This window comes from Petaurus breviceps, unplaced genomic scaffold (assembly GCF_028583685.1).
Source record: "Petaurus breviceps papuanus isolate PSGF00001 unplaced genomic scaffold, PetGlider_PUasm1.0 90723, whole genome shotgun sequence".
NCBI lineage: Eukaryota > Metazoa > Chordata > Mammalia > Diprotodontia > Petauridae > Petaurus > Petaurus breviceps.
The window spans coordinates 4,970,687-4,989,294 of NW_027187323.1; the positions used below are offsets into that span (position 1 = coordinate 4,970,687).

The 18,608-nt window shown below is 36.2% G+C and overlaps 1 protein-coding gene across 1 annotated transcript in view; it reads left to right on the forward strand.

Annotated features, from left to right (window-relative positions):
- LOC138145014 (uncharacterized) overlaps window positions 1–12,495 on the forward strand; it is a 449,608-nt gene extending 437,113 nt beyond the window's left edge. Inside the window, exon 4 of the mRNA XM_069066596.1 lies at window positions 12,361–12,495. The gene's annotated coding sequence lies outside the window, so the exon portion shown is untranslated. The remainder of the gene's footprint in view (window positions 1–12,360) is intronic.
- Window positions 12,496–18,608: the final 6,113 nt, after the last annotated feature.

Below are 18,608 nucleotides of genomic sequence, written 5' to 3' on the forward strand. Positions count from 1 at the left end.
AGAGAGAGAGAGAGAGAGAGAGAGAGAAGAGAAAGTTAACACATATCTATATCACAAGCCGGGGTGCTTAGAAGGATAAAAATATCCTTGAAAGAAATAGGGAAAAGAGAAGGTGAGTGTTGAACAAAGAGATTGGAGTATTACCTGCCTTAATAATAATAATTGGCATTTAGATATCACTTTACGTTTTATAAAATGCATTACTAATATTGCTTCATTTTATCTTCATGATAATCCTGGGAGGTAAGTGTTGTTATTATCCCCATTTAACAGATGAGGAAACTGAGGGAAACACAGTTTGAATGACTTGATCAGGGTCACTCAACTAGAAATTTCCTGATGTCAGTTTTGAACTCAGGTCTTCTTTCTTACAGATTCTGCCCATCTGAAATGTTGATTAAATCCATGATAGCTGATCAGCTCACAAATTGACATAGAATGGAAGAAGGGGAAGAGGGCCAAGGACAGAGCCTTGGGGGCATACCAATAGGGACTGGCATGACCTGGATGAATATCAACCAAACGATAGTTATTAGTGACCAGGCAGGTAGGAGAACCAGAAAAGATTTATGTCATGAAAATCTAGAAGAAAAGGAGTATCAAGGAGAAGAGGGTGATTGACCTTGCCAGATACTAAAAAGAGATTTTGGAAAGGATTAAGATAGAGAATAGACTATTAGATTTGGAAATTGAAAGTTCATTGGAGGGAGAAGTTTTAGTTGAATAATGAAGATGAAAACCAGATTGTCAAGAGTAAAGAAGAGTGGTGGAATAAAACAAAGTGGAGGCAGCTCTCCCAAGAAGTTGTAGATATGTTTTCTCAAGGAATTTAGCCATGAAAGGGAGAAGAAATAAATGTAGGATGATAGCTAGCAAAGTTTAGATGGATAAAGTGAGGGATATTTGAGAATGAGAGAAACTTTGGTATATCTGTAGGTAATAGGGAGGCAGTCAATAGAGTGAAAATAACTGTAAAGTCAAGCATGAGCAGCTTTCCAGAGGACTGCTGCTGTGAGCAGCTTTAAGATTCTGATTACATAGCATAGCGAACTCTCTATTCAGCAGTAAATTAAAGCAAAACATTCACAGAAACAAAAGTATAGCATTCACAATGTTATAATAAGTTACCACTAAAGTGGCCACATAGTTTTCACCAAAGTGCCCACATAATTTTAAACAAAATATATCATTCAGTAAGTCCTTAACTTAATCATCCTTAAGGAGCAAGCCTCCTTAAGCAACACAAAGTACAAAGGTCAAAGTTCTCTAGGCCACAGTAAATCATGATCTTCTCAGTCAGCATCAAGTACCCAAGGAGAGGTCTTTTTCATCTTGACTTGAGGCTGGCTCTCAGCTTCCATGTTTCCTCTTCCATGGTCCCAGCACCTACCCTACTGTCACCTGGATTCAAAGGTAGGCAGCTTTCAGCTCCTCATCCAGTTCCTCATCCAGTTCCCATTCTATACTGAAGCTCATGGTGCCCAGTCCACCTCAAGTTCTTCAAAGTTTGTTTCTGAGAAGACAAAGCTTAACAGAGACAAAACAACATTCATGCACATTGCTGGCACTATCATCAGTTGACTATCTGCCTGTGAAATCAACACAGACCCACATACAAGGTCTGAGAACTCAACACAAATCATTAGTACAGTCCCAGGACCTCCAAATCCCTCCTTTAGGACTTCTGTAAACAGAGAAGAAGAAAATCTTCTTTCAAGGCTTCTGTACAAAGTATCACAAACAAAAACAAACACAAACAGAACAGACAAACAGAGTTCCTGGCCACGACAAAGTTCCCCTTTTCAATTCTGCCACCACAAGTTACTTTTCTCACTTCTGCTCTTTCCCAGCTTGGGCTTCTCCTTATATATGGTCATTAAGCTCCTCCCTGTTCCTCCCCTTCTGGTTGCATCAGCAACAGGGGTTCACAAGTTCTGGGGTTCACAAGTTCTGTTTCTTAACAAAAACTTGATTTAATCATGGGCAAGGCTTAAAAGAAACTGGAACTGAAACAAGAGGTTAAATAATTAAATAGCTGAGATAAGGTGTTAAGTTCTTCTTTGCTTGCCATTAGAATGACTCTATATTAGAGAAAGGAGGGATAACAGAGGGGGCAATCTATTGGAGAAGATGGTCTAACATGGTATCTTGTGCATGTATAGAATCTCACCTCAAAGTTTGGATTTGGGGGAAGCCATAAGAGGTTTAAAGAGGAATAAAAAAAAATTGAAAATTAGCTGTGGTCACTGTGGTGAAATAGACTGATCTTCTATTATCTAATCCTGATTACCTTCCCACTCCCAACTCCAATCAAACTGAACTAATTACTTTTCCCCTATATGACTACCAATCTCTAAGCCTTTGCATCGAGTATATCTATACCTGGAATGCTTGCTCTCTCTCTTCTCTTCACTTCCACTTTGTAGAATTCCTAGCATACTTCCATAAACAGTTTAGATGCTATTTATAGTTTTTTCTAAATCACCCTGTTATTAGCAATCTCCCTGTTCAAATTATGTTGTATTTACTTTTATGTATCTTGGGGTTACTTATCTGTATACATGTTGTTTCCCTATGATAGAATGTAAGCTTCTTGAGGGCAATGATTATTTCAGTTTTGTCTTTATATCCCCAGCATTTAACTGGGTCACTGGCACATAGTAAGTGCATCATAAAAGGTTTTTGAATTGAATTAAAACGAATTGAAAGAACGTGGGCAATGTCAGATTCTACAAAGCTTTCTCTGACACATGACCAAGAAGGCACTGTGGGTGCTGCTTACGTGATATATAGATACTGCTCTATTGAGCTCTACAAAGTCTGCACTTTGATTTACTTTTAGTCTTGGCACCAAAATGACCCCTCCAGAATGAAAGGCAGATTTTGCAAAACATAAAAACTTTTGTTGCTTGTTAGGTAATCAGTTCAAGGACACCTTATTTGATTGGATGCTTATTATTTTTTTAGTTGTTGCCCCTAGAGTAAAAATCACATTTCTAGCTTTTAAGTGAATTGGTTAAATGGCTAGATCCAGATGGAATGATACAGCTTCCCTTCAAAAGCTCCCAGTTCCTCAGAAAAGCCCTGTGTAATCTGCTAACAACTTCCTGTAGTCAGACAGCTTTAATGGCATGATTGTCCTTGCTTTACCCAGTGTTCTCTGGGATTACTGTAGAATAAGTTGGAACCTGAAATTGCTTTGCCTGTCTAGGGGTCATCTGATGGAAATCCTTGCCCATAAAGGAGTTCTCTTTAGGGTTGCCAGAACTCTTTGGGTATTTTACTGTATGTCCCTCAGGCATAGAATTCTCTCTTTCTTCATCTTTACCTTCTGGCTCCCCTGGCTTTTTTCAAGTCTCAGCTAAACTCCCACCTTCTGCAAGAAGCATTTCTCAATTTCCTTGAATTCTAGTGTTTTTCATCTGAGATGACCTTCAATTTACTCTGTATATATCTTGTTTATTTTGAGCACACACACACACACATGTTTCCAGGTTGTCTCTTCCATGAGCTTGTGAGATCCTTCAGCGAACATGTGCCTGGCACATAGTAGGGACCAAATAAATACTTGTTGACTTGACTCATCTATCTAGGCCATAACTGATCTTATACAAAACTGTGCAATAAATAAAGCTTGTTTCCAGCAATTCCATATCCTTCTTTTAATACTTCCCTCTTGTAACTCTGCTCCCAGAATCTCCCTTACATTTCATTTCCAAGATTCTAGTGCTATCTTCAGGATCCCCTGGCTGCTTAAGTTCTTCTAGTGTACTACTCTATCATGACCTGTTAGACTTCCATGCTTGTGACTTTGACCATGCTTTTTTTTTCTTCTCATGTTCTAAACCCTTGGAACCCTGGCATGTGAGTAGTTAGAAGAATCTGATGAATAAGGTCTTATTAAGGAATATAAGTTGATATTAACTTAGAATGAGTAAACTTGTCCAGATTCATTTATCATACTTCACTTCAAAGAAGTGCTTAACAATGCAATAGCAGGTCTAGTGGGATACATTTTTGGTCTGGAGAGTCAGTTCCTTAACTACCATCATGTATAGGCCTACTTGGCCTACACAAAGTTGACCTATCTGTACTCCCATAGCATCTGGGTGTGGGGGATCACATGACCTTGGGAGCCTATGATGTTTACATAAGCAACCTGAGGAACTCAAATGTTTAGATGCCAAATTAAAAAAAAAAAACTTGCATTCCTGTTACATCTTCCTTCTTCCTGCAAAGTTTTGATGTTGATTTTCAAATCAAGACACAATGATCTTGACATAACACTTCATCAAAATAACTGTTACTGCTTCTCCATCAAGTGACCAGCATAGATAGAAATGACTTTTTACTGTGTTGGTTATGGCATGTTTTGCTTAGTAATATGGTTCATTTGCCATATTTCCATCGACCTGTTTTACTGGAATGCCTAGAGTGGATGGAGAAAAACAATAATAGTGAACTATCATGACAAAAAAGTGTGATCCCTTTTTTTGCAATTGAAATGGGCTTATTCAAGCTTTGGATTTAAGTAGTTCTTACCCTGTTCGGTTTTCTACCTTACCTTTCATCGGTATAATTTATGATATGCTTCTGTGCGTACACACACACTATCCTGTGTGTACTTTACAGTGTTGTTCAGTATTTTTGCTTCTGATTCATTTATAACATTCTGGTTATGATTCACCTGATTTCTTAGTGTATCAGTTTCATTATATCTACAAGGAGTATCATAGGATCTCCCTAATTTACCTCATAGGGTTTTGTGAAGATCACTGAACATCATAGAATATAAACATATAACATTTTGCTCAAGTGTATTGGGAATATTGATAGCTTTCCATTGTTTTGCCCCCAGGCTACTTGGTGACTTATATGTTCTGCAGAATATATGTGTTGAAATTGACCTTCAATGATGCTCTTTTCTTTTCTGCCTTAGGAGCCTATAATCATAGCTAAAGCATCAGAAGTTCCTATGGAGACTTTCTAGTCCAATCTGCTTTTAAGTGGTTCGTCCAACATAGTAAGTAGCAGACCCAGTATTCAAATCTGAAATCTTTGACTCCATACCCAGTATTTGTTCCAATGTACTACACTGCTTCTCTAGTTAAGAATGAAATTTATTTTTCATGTTCTTTTGATAAGGATTGACCCTGTTTTTGAAAATTTCTTGAGTCTGTATCAAATGACCTCTCTAACATAGGCCACCTAAATTTCTTATCATACGTAGGGAGAACCTTAAGCTGTAGCTGATCAAAATGGAATATCAAACCTTTGCTTCATAGATTCAGAGACAAAAGAGATCTTAGAAGGTCATCTGATCTAACCTCTTCACTTTACACATGAGGAAACTTAAGGGCCAGAGAATGGTAACTTGCCCAAGGCTACAGTGGGAGTAAATACGATATGATTCAGATTCTCTGACTTTATATAAAATTCTATTCCACAGTTACTATGATGCTGCCATAGTTAGGATTTACTTCTATACTTAAGTGGAGGGAAGACCACATAACTGTATAGTCTGGGTAGTTGAAATGAATGCAATAAATTGTTTTGCTCTTAGAGGGACTATTCTGCTAAAATAGATTTCCTCCTGAAGCTAGGGAAAATATTCAATGCAAGTTTGTCATCTGTGATATCCAAGTCTTTATTTTGTAACAAAGTTCCATGTTGGGCTGTCTCAGTTCAAAATATGATCTAACCTTTCTTTGTAGGTGATACATTGCCCTTGAAATATATTTGCTTTGAAGCAATTGTTTCAGTTAAAAAAGGAGCATACATACAAAAAATAGTGACTGGTAGGTTTATAGAAGAAGTTAGAAACATTTATTTCCATAGGGCTAAACAGAACTAACATTGACTGGCATCATACTTTAAGGAAATGTGCTCTATGTTTTTTGTAAGGGACTGAAAATAACAAACTCTCCTCTTTGTTCTTGTGGCCTGTTCTCCATCTGCTATTTTATGAAGTTATGTAGGGTCCTGCAATCTCTGCAAAGATGACCTAATTTACACAAATAATGTTTTGAATATTTGCCAAAAAAAAGTAAACAGGAAGACATTCTGAAAATAATTTTGACAAGCCAGAAATTTCATCATAGTTCAAAGAATCAAATTCATTTATCACCATTCCAGTCCTGTGCAGAAGCAAACATTTTTTTTGTCTCAGCATCCAGGTTATGTTTATACTTTTAATGGACAGCAACACCTACTGTACATTAATCTTACCCAGATTCTCTGATCTAACAAAACAGAAGGCTGTCGATGCTGCAAAAAGAAAAAGAAAAAACCCCAAAACAAAAAAAAATCCTCTTTGATAATTGAAGAGAGACAAAATGTTCTGCTTTTCAGCACATTTTAATCCACAGCTGGTGCACAGATTGGCATAGAGTATATGTTAGGTTTAGCTGTGATTTTTTTTCAAGTTGATGTTGCCTATATTTAGATCTCTGGAGTTTGAGGATGGCTGAAAGAAAGTGTTTGAATGTGAATGCTATTGACTGGGGGAAAATGGTGTTTAATAGAGTTATGAATTTTGGCCACCCTAAATCATGCTTGTTTTAGATGTACATTTCATAAGCACCCATGGAGGGAAACCATGATAATTTAACTGGGTGTATTAAGAATATTTCATCCTTTTAAAGGAGGGAGGACTCACTTTGATAAATTACATTTCAGTCTATTCCAAAGAAAAGTCTGAGGTGCTTTGGGGATACAAGAACAGATTCTTGGCCAGAATGATATAATTAAGATTTCTATTTTGATGAATTCCAAATTATCTACTGTAGTCCACTGATGCTCACCCTTTTTCATTCATTCCAAAAGCCTTTATTAAGCACACCTATATGCAAGATCCTGGGATAGAAGCTTGACTTTTAGAGCCAAAAACAAGGGGCTTCCATTCTCCTGGGGAGAAATACCATGTAACTCTAGGTGTATCAAGGATATTTGACCCTTCAGAAAGGGAAAAAAATTCTACATCTATATTTCTATGTCTAGCTATCTCTTTTAATCTCTGTGTGTATCGATACATATATAGTATATGCTGATATATGTAGTATAGAATATATGTACATATGTAAATACACATATACACATATGTGTGCATGCATATACATATGCTCCCATGTGTATTTTAGATAGAGAAAATATCAACTGAGGGGGTAAAAAAAAAGTTTCATGTAGGGGGGTGATGCTTTAGTTGAACCTAGAAGGAAACTAGTTTTTATTCATAGAGGAGATGACTTGGAAGCAGTTTTCCATTGATTCTTTTAATCACTTATCTTAGTATTTTAAAATTATTTATTTAGTATTTTATTTTCCCAAATTACATTTAACTACAATTTTAATATACATATTTTTAAATTTTAGGTTATACATGTGCAGTCATGCAAAACTTTTCCAAAGTAGTCATGTTGTCAGAGACAACATAGACCAAAAAAACAAAACAAAACAAAAAAACAAACCCAAGGTGGGGCAGGGAGGAAACATACTTCTATCTATATTCACACTTTCTCAAGTTCTTTGTCTTGGGATGGATATAGTTCTTTCATCATAAATCCTTCAGAGTCCTCTAGGATCATTGTATTGCTGAGAATATCTAAGTCATACATAGTTTATCACATTATTATTACTATGTACAATTATCATCTGGTTCTGCTCATTTCACTTTTCATCAGTTCATACAAGTCCTACCAGTTTTTTTTATTTTCCTGAGTGAACCTTGCTTTCATTTCTTATAGTACAATAGTATTCCATCACAGTCATATACTACAACTTGTTTAGCCATTCCCCAGTTGGTAAGCATTACCTCAATTTCCAATTCTTTGCCACCATAAAAGAGCTGCCATAAACATTTTTGTACACATATGTCCCATTCCTTTAAAAAAAAAATCTCTTTGTGATATAGACCTAATAGTGGTATTGCTGGGTCAAAGAGTATGCATGGTTTTATAGCCCTTTTGGCATAATTCCAAATTACTCTACAGAATGGTTGAATCATACAGGCAGTAGGGGGGGAAAGGGTAAGGAAAAGGGAGGAGGTGGCTAGAAGGGAAGGAAGATTGAGGGAGGCAGTGGACAATAGTGAAATGACTGAATCAGTTCACACCTCTACCAAAAGTGCATTCCCTTCAGCATTTGTTATTTTAGTTTTTGGTCATATAAGCCAATCTGATAGGTGTGAGGTAGTACCTCAAAATTGATTTAATTTGCATTTTTCAATTAAATTTGTTTATTTATTTTTAGTTTTCAAATTAACTTCCATAAGATTTTGAGCTCCAAACATTTTAACCTTATTTAGTCTCTTATGATTTCTCTTTCCTGTTTACCTTTTTATGCTTCTCTTGAGTCTTGTATTTGAAAGTCAGATTTTCTATTCAGCTCTGGTATTTTCATCAGGAATGCTTGAAAGTCCTCTATTTCATTGAATGTCCATTTCCCCCCTTGAAGGATTATACTCAGTTTTGCTGCATAGATAATTCTTGGTCATATTCCCAGATCCTTTGCACTCTGGAATATCATATTCTAAGCCCTCTGATCCTTTAATGTAGAAACTGCTAGATTCTGTGTTACCCTGACTGTGGCTCCATAATACTTGAATTGTTTCTTTATGATTGCTTGCAATATCTTCTCCTTGACCTGGGAGCTCTAGAATTTGGGAGTTGTCGTTTTGGATCACTTCCAGGAGGCGATTGGTAGATTTTTTTTTTCATTTTTACTTTACATCTTTGGTTCTAGAATGTCAGGGCAGTTTTCCTTGATAATTTCTTGGAAAATGATGTCTATGCTCTTTTTTATCATGATTTTCAGGTATCATAAGAATTTTAAAAATTGCCTCTCCTGGATCTACTTTTCCAGGTCAGTTGTTTTTTCCAATAAGATATTTCATGTCTATTTTTTCATTCTTTTTATTTCATTTTACTGTTTCTTGATGTCTCATAAAGTCATAAGTTTTCATTTGCCCAATTCTAATTTTTAAGGAATTATGATCTTCTGTGAACTTTTGTACCTCCTTTTCCTTTGTACAATTTTGCCGTTTAAAGAATTCTTTTTCAGGGCTCTAGGTGGTGCAGTGAATAGAGCACTGGCCCTTGAGTCAGGAGGACCTGAGTTCAAATCCAGACTCAGATACTTAACACTTACTAGCCATGTGACCTTGAGAAATTCACTTAACCTCAGTTGCCCTGCCTTCCTGTAATGAGAATGGGAATTTAAAGATCTTCCCTGCCCCTTAATGAACCTAGGGGGGAGTTTGAAGACTCCCCCTGCTTTGAAAGTAAACTCTGCCCCCTAATAGGCTCAATGTAACAACATGGAGCCTGTGAAGGAGGGAATATGCTGAAGGGAAGCAGAGCCCACAGGAAGCTGGTAGCCAGAGCAAGCCAGACAGGTGGGAGAGAACACTCAGCCAAGCAGTCAGATATCCTCATGAGTAGATATTGGTCTTGTATTGGTTTGTGGGAAGGCTGAAGGATGTTGTGGCTCTCAGTGTTATTATGGCTTCTGAATATCTTTGGTGCTATGATGGAATCGGCTTACTGGTTTTTGGATTTGGTTTTCTGGTGTCTAAATAAACGCTTCAGTTTTGTTCTATACATAGAGAATCTAGTATATTTTGCGATTGGATGTCATGCAATATTTATAGTCATGGTCTTGATTGTGATTGTGGGTACTGTGAATATTGTATTGGCACTACACTTCCCCCCTCCAAAAAGCAAAAAAAAAAAAAGAGAGGGGGCAAGAACCAAGATGGTGGCATAGAAGCAGGAAAATTACATGAGCTACCCCCATAACCACATCAAATACCTATAAAATATGACTCTAAACAAACTTTAGAGCTACAGAACCCACAAAGTAACAGAGGGAAACAAATTTCCTGCTGAAGGTAGCCTGGAAGGCCAGCAGGAAGGGTCCATTGCAGCCTACTGAGAGCCAGGCCCAGCCCCACATGAGCCCATGGTTTTAGCCTCAGGGTGGCCCCAACCCACAGTGGCTGGAGTGGATCACCAGCAGCTGTAGTGGTTTCCATAATTATCAACCCATAAATGCCAAAGGCAAAGTAAAATGTCAGTGTGGACTTTGTGGGAAGAGGGAGTCTGGGAGTGCAGTCCTGCCTCTGCCCTGGGGCAAGAAAATGAGAAGTGGAAGTGCAGTGTCCATGTAGCCACCCCAGCATGGCTACTTTAGAACTCTTGGCTTGCAGATCATAGGAGGACCAAGTGACCATTCAGAGGGGTAATCACTCTTGCTTTAATCTGCTTGGATCTGGATCACAGTCCTGGGTGCAGGTCCTGGGGTATGTGACCAGGTGCCAGAGCTTGTGGAGGTTTCAGGGAGGACACCCAACTAATAGCTCTTATAGCTGTGAAAACCTCAGCACTTTGGGACAAAGTTCTCCTCTCTGGAAGCAGAATTCTACTGTGGCAAAAAGCTCAAGAGTCAATTAATTGAGGGGCAACATGAGCAAGCAAAGGAAGCAAAGCAAGTGCAGCAGTCAAACCTTAGATTCCTTTTTTGGGGGACAAAATGGATCAATGCATGGAAAGGGAGGAAGACAATGAAGTCAGAACTCCTGCACCAAAAGCTTCCAAGAAAAATATGAATTGATTTCAGGCCATAGAGGAGCTCAAGAAGAATTCTGAAAATCAAGTAAAAGAAGTAGAGGAAAAATTGCAAAGAGAAATGAGAATGATGCAAGAAAATTATGAAATGAGAGTCAACAATCTGACTGAAGAAAATCACACCTTAAAAAAGAGACTAACTCAAATGGAAAAAGAGAAAAGCCAATGAGGAGGAAAATGCCTTAAAAAGCCAAATTTGCCAGATGGAAAAAGAATCTCAAAAGCTCACTGAAGAGAATCATCGCTTCAGAATTAAATTGGAGGAAATGGAAGCTAGTGATTTTATGAGAAATCAAGATACTATTAAACAGATCCAAACAATTAAAAAAATAGAAGGCAATGTGAAATATCTCACTGGAAAAAACTACTGACCTGGAAAATAAATCCAGGAGAGAATTTAAAAATTATTGGACTACCTGAAAGCCATGATCAAAAAAAAGAATCTACAAATCATCCTTCAAGAAATTCTCAAGGAAAATTGCCCTGATATTTTAGAACCAGAGGACAAAATATAAATTGAAAGAATGCATCAATCACCTCTTGAAAAAGATTCAAAAAGAAAACTCCTAGAAATATTATAGCCAGGTTCTGGAATTCCCAGATCAAGAAGAAAATATTACACACAGTCAAGAAGAAACAGTTTGAATATTGTGAAAACAATCAGAATAACACAAAATCTAGCAACTACTACATTAAGCAACTGTAGGGCTTGGAGGTCAAAGGAGCTGGGATTAAAACCAAGAATCACCTACGCAGCAAAACTGAGTATAATATTTCAGGGGAAAATATGGTCATTCAATGAAATAGAGGACTTTCAAGCATTCGTGATAGAAAAAAGAGTTGAATAGAAAATTTGATATTCAAATACAAGAAGCAAGAGAAGCATGAGAAGGTAAACAGGGAAAAGAAATCATAAGGAACTTATCAAAGTTGAACTATTTACATTCCTACATGGAAAAATGATAATTGTAACTTATGAAACTTTTCTCAGTATAAAGATAGTTGAAGGGAATATAAATGTATATATATAAATATATATATATATATGTATGTATGCATACATATATATAGACATACATATATATGTCTATATAGAAGGGTATATGGGTATATGAATACATATGTGAGTGTGTATATATGTATAGGTATACATAGACACAGGGCACAGGATTCAATTGAATAGGAAGGGATGATTTTTTAAAAATAAAATTAAGAGGTGAGAGAGGAATATAATGAGAGAAGATAGGAAGATACAGAATAGGGTAAATTATCTCAAATAAAAGAAGCAAGGGAAAACTGTTACAATGGGGGGGGGGAAGAAGAGGAAGGCAAAAGGGAATGGGTCAACCTTACTCTCATTGAATTTGGCTTAAGGGAGGAATAACATGCACACTAAATTAGGTATCTTACCCTACAGGAAAGTAGGGGGGAAGGGGATAAGAGGGGGTATGATAGAAGGGAAGGCAGATGAAGGGGAGGTAGTTAGAAGCACCCACTGTTGAAAAGCAACAGGATCAAAGTAGAAAATAGAACAAGTGGGGGGTGGGATAGGATAGAGGGAAATATAGTCAGTCTTTTACAATATATCCACTATGGAAATGTTTCATATAATTACACATGTACAACCAATATGGAATTGCTTATCTTCCCAGTAAGGGTGGGTAATGAGGAAAGAAGGAAAGAATCTGAAATTCAAAGTTTTAAAATCAAATGTTTAAAAAAAATATTTTTTTTACAGGCACTGGGGTATGGAGATCCATCTTGTCCTACTAGAAAGTTGGAAGGGGAATGCAGGAGGATATAGGAGAGATCAAATTGGGAGAGGGGGTATTCGGTGGGATGACTGTTCTGGGGTTTTGGGTAGGGGAAAGACAGGGAGAAAATTTGTAACTCAAAATCTTGTGGAAATGAATGTTGTAAACTAAAAATAAACATAAAATTAAAAAAAGAATTCTTTTTCTCAGTGAATTTTAAAAAATATTTATGTGTACATCTGGAATATATATATATAATATATGTGTGTGAATATAAATATGTATTCATATGCAAATACATACACATACACTTATGTATGTATTATGCATGTATGTGTGTGTTTCCATTTGGTCAGTTCTGCTTTTCATTATATTCTTCTCCTCATCGGATTTTTGTACCTTTTCTACAATTTGGCATATTCTGTTTTTTAAGTTATTTTTTTCAGTATGTTTTTGTTTCCCTCCTTTACCGAGTTATTGACTCTTTTTTCATTTATTCTTCTTTCCAATTTTTCTTCTTCCTCTCTTACTTGATTTTTAAAATCACTTTTGAGTTCTTCCATGGCCTGAGATCAATTCCTCTTTTCGTTGAGTCTTTGTATGTGGCAGTTTTGACTTTGTTCTCTTCTTTTGAGTATGTGTTTTGATCTTGTCACTGTAGTAATTTTATATAGTCAGAATTTTTTCTGTTGTTTGCTCATTTTTCCAGCTGTAGCACCAATGCAATATTCACAGCAGCCATTATCACTATAAATATAGCATCACTGTGCTTAATCACAAAATATAACATACTCTCCACATAGAAGACAGAACCAAAACTTTTATTCAGTCACCAGAAAACCAAATCCCCAAACCAGTAAAACAATTCCATCATAGGAACAAAGAAATTAATAAGCCACAACAGCACAGAGAGTCACAGCATCCTTTAGCCTTTCCAAAAACCAACACAAGACCAATATTTACTCACAAGCCTGACTGACTCCCTGGTACATGTACTCTCCTTCCAACCATCTAATCTGATTCTCAGTTTCCTGTGGGTTCTGGTCCACCTGTCAGCAAACTCCTCCCACCACAGGCTCCATATGATTACATTCAGCTTATTAGAGGGTTTTAGAGTTTATTTTCAAAGCAGGGAAGGACTTCAAATTTCATTAGGCTTATTAAGGGGCAGGGGAGATCTTCAAATTCCCATTACCATTACACCAGCTTACTTTTTCCAGTATTTTTTAAAATTTCAAATTAAATTCAAAATAATAAAAGATAAAAGAAACAAACTTAAATAACATACTTTAAATCTGAAATAAAGGGGAAAAGCATTGCCATGTAAACAGCAGAACAGAAAAGAGGATTCAAAATATGAAACAATAAATTTCCATTTCAAGAAAGTCTATGTAATATATATTACACATTGAATTTAGAGCTGTCCATCTTTACTTCCTTGTACATTTTATTTTGTTCTCTTCTGTGTATATTTTATTTTATTCTTTTTTGCTCCCTTCCTCCCCTCTCCCAGGAAGTTGTGTGGACACACACAACTTCATACACACACATACATATACACGTATACACAAACACTTTATATATATATATATATACACACACACATACATAGATATTTATAATCTTTTGCATATATACACATATACATTCATATGCATCTATATAATATTTACTTATGTAAGGTCTACTTGTTTGTGCTATGTTTCTCTGAAGGTAGATAATATCTTCCTTCATAGGTCCAAGTGTTTCCATATTTGTCTAAATCCACCAACTCATCATTTCCTACACCACAGCAAAATTCCAATCTTATAATGTCTCATTATTTTAAATAGTCTCATATTAATTAATATAGCTGACACATATAGTTTCCTTATTTTTCTCTTTTGATCAAATTTATTTTAGCTTTAACTTTGTCTGATATCATGATTACTACTCCTGCCTTTTTTCTCTAATAAATTTTCCTCCTGATCTTTATGTTTGTGTGAATCTCTTATTTCCAATTCCTCCTGACTCCTTTACTTTACTTCTGTTTACATTTACCTGCTATTTTGCTCTTGTGTTGCTTAACCCACCCCTCTCTAAAGATCCCTACTTATCTTCTCCCCTGCACTTTCACCTTGCCCTCTTGTTTCTATCTGATTTTAGAAGACTGTTATAGCCTTCCAAATATTATATGTTGTTCCCTCTTTATTCAATTCCTCTTAATCTGGACACCCTTCTATACCCCTTCCTTATCTAATACCCTCAAACTCTTATTTCTTTGTAGATTTAGAAGACTTTTATTCTCTTTTAAATGTATATATTGTTCTCTCTTTAACCCAGATGTGAGTAGGGTTTGCTCTAAAAGATCCCTCTCCCTTCCCTATCCCCTTAACCTTTAATTTCTTTCTTCATTTGGAAGACTGTTACACCCTTCAAGGAATATGTGTATATATATATATGTATATGTATATATACATACATACATATATATGTATATATATATATAGTTCCCTCTTTAACCCATTCCCCATTCCTGAAGACAGGAGGATTCCAGAACTATCAGCCCTCTTTCCCCATCTAATTCCTGTGTCAGTTCTTCCTCTTGTACCTCATTTGTATAAGAAAATTACTTTTTTGCCTTTTCCTAGATGGTATTAGTTTTTAGAATCACATTATATTCCACTCTACCCAATCTTTCTTTTGTACTACCCAATTCCTAACTATAATCTTAGACATACAGTTTATATTTCCTCATATAAGAAGTAATCTGTCTTTATTGAGTCCCTTGTAATTTATCTTTGATATTTACCTAATATTTCTCTTGTATCCCATATGTCATATTTTCAATTAAGTTCATGCCTTTTTGCAGTAAAATCCTGAAAGTCTGGCAATTCATTGAATATCCTTTTTTTTTTTTTATTCAAGATTAGGCTTAACTTTGCTGGGTATGATATTTTCAGCTGCAGCTGAGTTCCTGTGCTCTTTGATGTATAGTATTCAAAAATGTGTGGTCTTTGAGTGTAATTGCTGCTAGGTCTTGTGTGATTCTAACTGTGGCTCCATAATATTTGAATTTTTTTTCCCACCCAGGACTGTGACTTAGATCTGAATTTGGGCAATGCAACAGAGTCCTGCTTCAGTGCCAGCAAAGAGATCCCTGTGTTTTCCTTCTGATTAATTGTCCAACTCTTTAACCATGTGGACTAAGAACTCAGGAAGCAGCCACTGCCACTGATTTAACCACTTTCAAGGCCTCTTCCTGGTTCTGCTGGGGCCTAGTCTGCACTGCCAAAGCCTGCATTGGATTGTACTCTACTCTCATTACAATACGAGTGACCTTTCTTGTCAACTTTGTAAGTTGTCTTAGGCTGGAAAATTGTTTACCCTGCTTTTTGTGGATTCCACCACTTGCAGAATTTGTTTTGAGGAATTACATAAAAGTTCTTTCAAGGGAAATTTGGGAGAGCTTAGAGGACTCCCTGCCTTTTCTCTGTCATCTTGGCTCTGACCCTGACCTATCCTAGTGTAAATGCAACTTTTCTTTAAATTAGTTCTATTCTCAGAGTTGTAAAGCTCTTTCCTCAGAGGATCAGGGGGATTTTTCAGACAGGTCTGGGGGGAAATTAATTAAAAGCCTGGTGCCTTTCATTCAACTTGACCTTGATAAAGTCACATTGTAGGGGACTCACAACCTTCCTGATAAATTAATTTCTGCATCAGTTTCTCTGCTTGACTTTAGCTACATGGAACAACATAAACTGGGCACCCCATGGTGGTACTTCCACCCCTGCTTTTTATGTGAAGCCTTTATTCCATTGATCTGCATCTGCAGAGTTCAGTATAAAATCACCAGAAGACTGGCAACTACATGATATCAGAGAGGAGGAACATGAGCTCTTCAGAGCAGTTCCATAGAGCTGATACAGATGCAGGAGAGGGGTTAGTCATGTGTGGCCCCTTTGTGCTTTAGTAGGGAGAATGTTGAAGTATAGGAAAAGAGGGCAGGGGGTGTTAAAAATCATACAGAGCTTAGACTGTGTACCCAAATTCATTTAGCCATTGGCCTCCAGGATGTAAGATCCTGGTCCACTGTCCAACAAGTTGCTTTCTTAAAGAATTGGTTCATATCTTTGTAGATATTTTTGAAATAAATGAAACCGGATTAGGTTAAGAAAAAAAAAGTTCTAACTCAGTGAAAGGATGGTTCATGGACTTTCCATGAAGAGGTAAGGTAGCCTGGTATAGCAGAACAAATACTGTCTCTAGAATCAAAATATCTGAGTTTAAATCCTACCTCAGGATTTAATTACCACCTATGTGACATTGAATTGATTATTTAACCCTTCTGGGACTAATTTATCTCTTCTATAAAGTCATAGAGTTGGACCAGATGACCTCTGGTGTTCTTCCCTCAATCTATACTCCTATGATTCTATGAACTAGTTAAATTGTATGCCTGAGAGAAATAAGAATTATCACTTCATGTAACATATGGTCATCTTGTTTTGTGGCGATAACTGTTAGCTTAGGTATTGACATCCAGTGTAGAAAATGAATTAGTAAAGACATTTTCTTAGGAAAGAGAATATGGCACTCAAAATCAAGTGTCTGTGTATGTGTAGGTGTATGTTTGCATCCATACACATAACCATTTTACATATACTATGTGTGAATATATATACATTGTGTATATATAGTATATGTATGTATACACACATGCACAAATGCACACATACAAACACACACACACACTCATTTGATACCTGATTGATTCCAGGCAGATATGAATGAAAACTGTTAAGCAGTCATGTAGTAAGTATGAGGTTGTCAGATAGTCAAAAGTGCTATACTGATATCCCTGAAATATTAAAAGAAACAAAAGAACCTCTTCTGTACATTGGGTTGACTTTTTAGAGAACTTCTAAAAGCATATTGAAAGGAGTTACTCAGTACAGTGGATAAATTATAGTTGAAATACCAGATTTTGAATCTGACTACTTTCAGACAAGAAAGTAATGAGTCTAAACTTGGACTATGGGAATAGAATGCAAGAGACAGATATGAGGAATACAAAGGGGGAGGATAGAATTAACCGATGATGACAACTAACTGGATGTGGAAGTTGAAGAAAAGAGTCAAACAAGACAGGAAATTAAAAGTAGAAGAAATAGGTAAATGATTGAGGCCTTTAAGAGGGCTAGAAAAAAAATCTTTATATGTAATATTTTTTACTTTTTTAATATTGATAATTAAACATCATTAAACAAACTTTTCTGTGGTTGCATGTATTAGGAATCTTGAATAATCTTAACATAGGCATAAAATACTACATTGGAAAACAAACATTAAGGTTCCATTTGGCTTTTTTACTAAATCAATTTCTCACAATTTTTTTTTTCAGGTATGGGTTGAACTAGATGGCCACTGAGGTCTATTCCAATTCCGAAATTCTATTATTCTGTGATTCTGTTTTATTAATTAGCCAACAACAAACATGGGGAAATCTTGTCATCTCTACCCCTCATAATCAATTATGTGGATAAGATATGTCTGCTATAGAAAACCCATCAACAAAAGCCTATTTACTTGTCATATTTTCATTAAGGATGGCTTTGACATGAGTATAGATAATTCTTCTAAAGATTTCAAGGAGCTGATAAAATAAGCATATGAGTCAGTAGTTACTGACATACTCTTTTCTGTATTTTTTCTCATATTATTACCATCCCATGTCACTCCACCCCTACCGTCCATTTGTTGACATATTCTACTTTCTGAAATAACTTGGAGATCAATCCCTCATTGCTTTCTATATTTCTTGTGTGTACTTGATCTGTTTTAGCTGCTTTTCTTGATTTCATCTTCTCAAGTGGCTTTACATTTTCTCTATCAACTTGAGTACTGGGGTTCTAACAATTTATATTTGATGCTTCCTCTTCTTTGGCAGTGAAAACAGATTGTACAGAAATGCTGCCCAAATGGTTCCATTTTGTACCTATTTGTTACCTTCCTTCCATTTGGAGCTTTGGATCTTCTTCAGATAATTTGACTTACTTGGGTTTTACTCTCATACTCTATAGAGTTGCTTTGTACTGTAGTTCTTTTTGTTGTTTTATGAAGTAATATTGTTTCTAAACTTCTGTCATTTTCCTCCATAATGTTTTATAAGTAAGTTTGTACACTAATCTTTTGTTGTCCTTGACTTCTATGCCTCTACTGGGCACGAAAATCAAGTACTGGCTGACTTAAG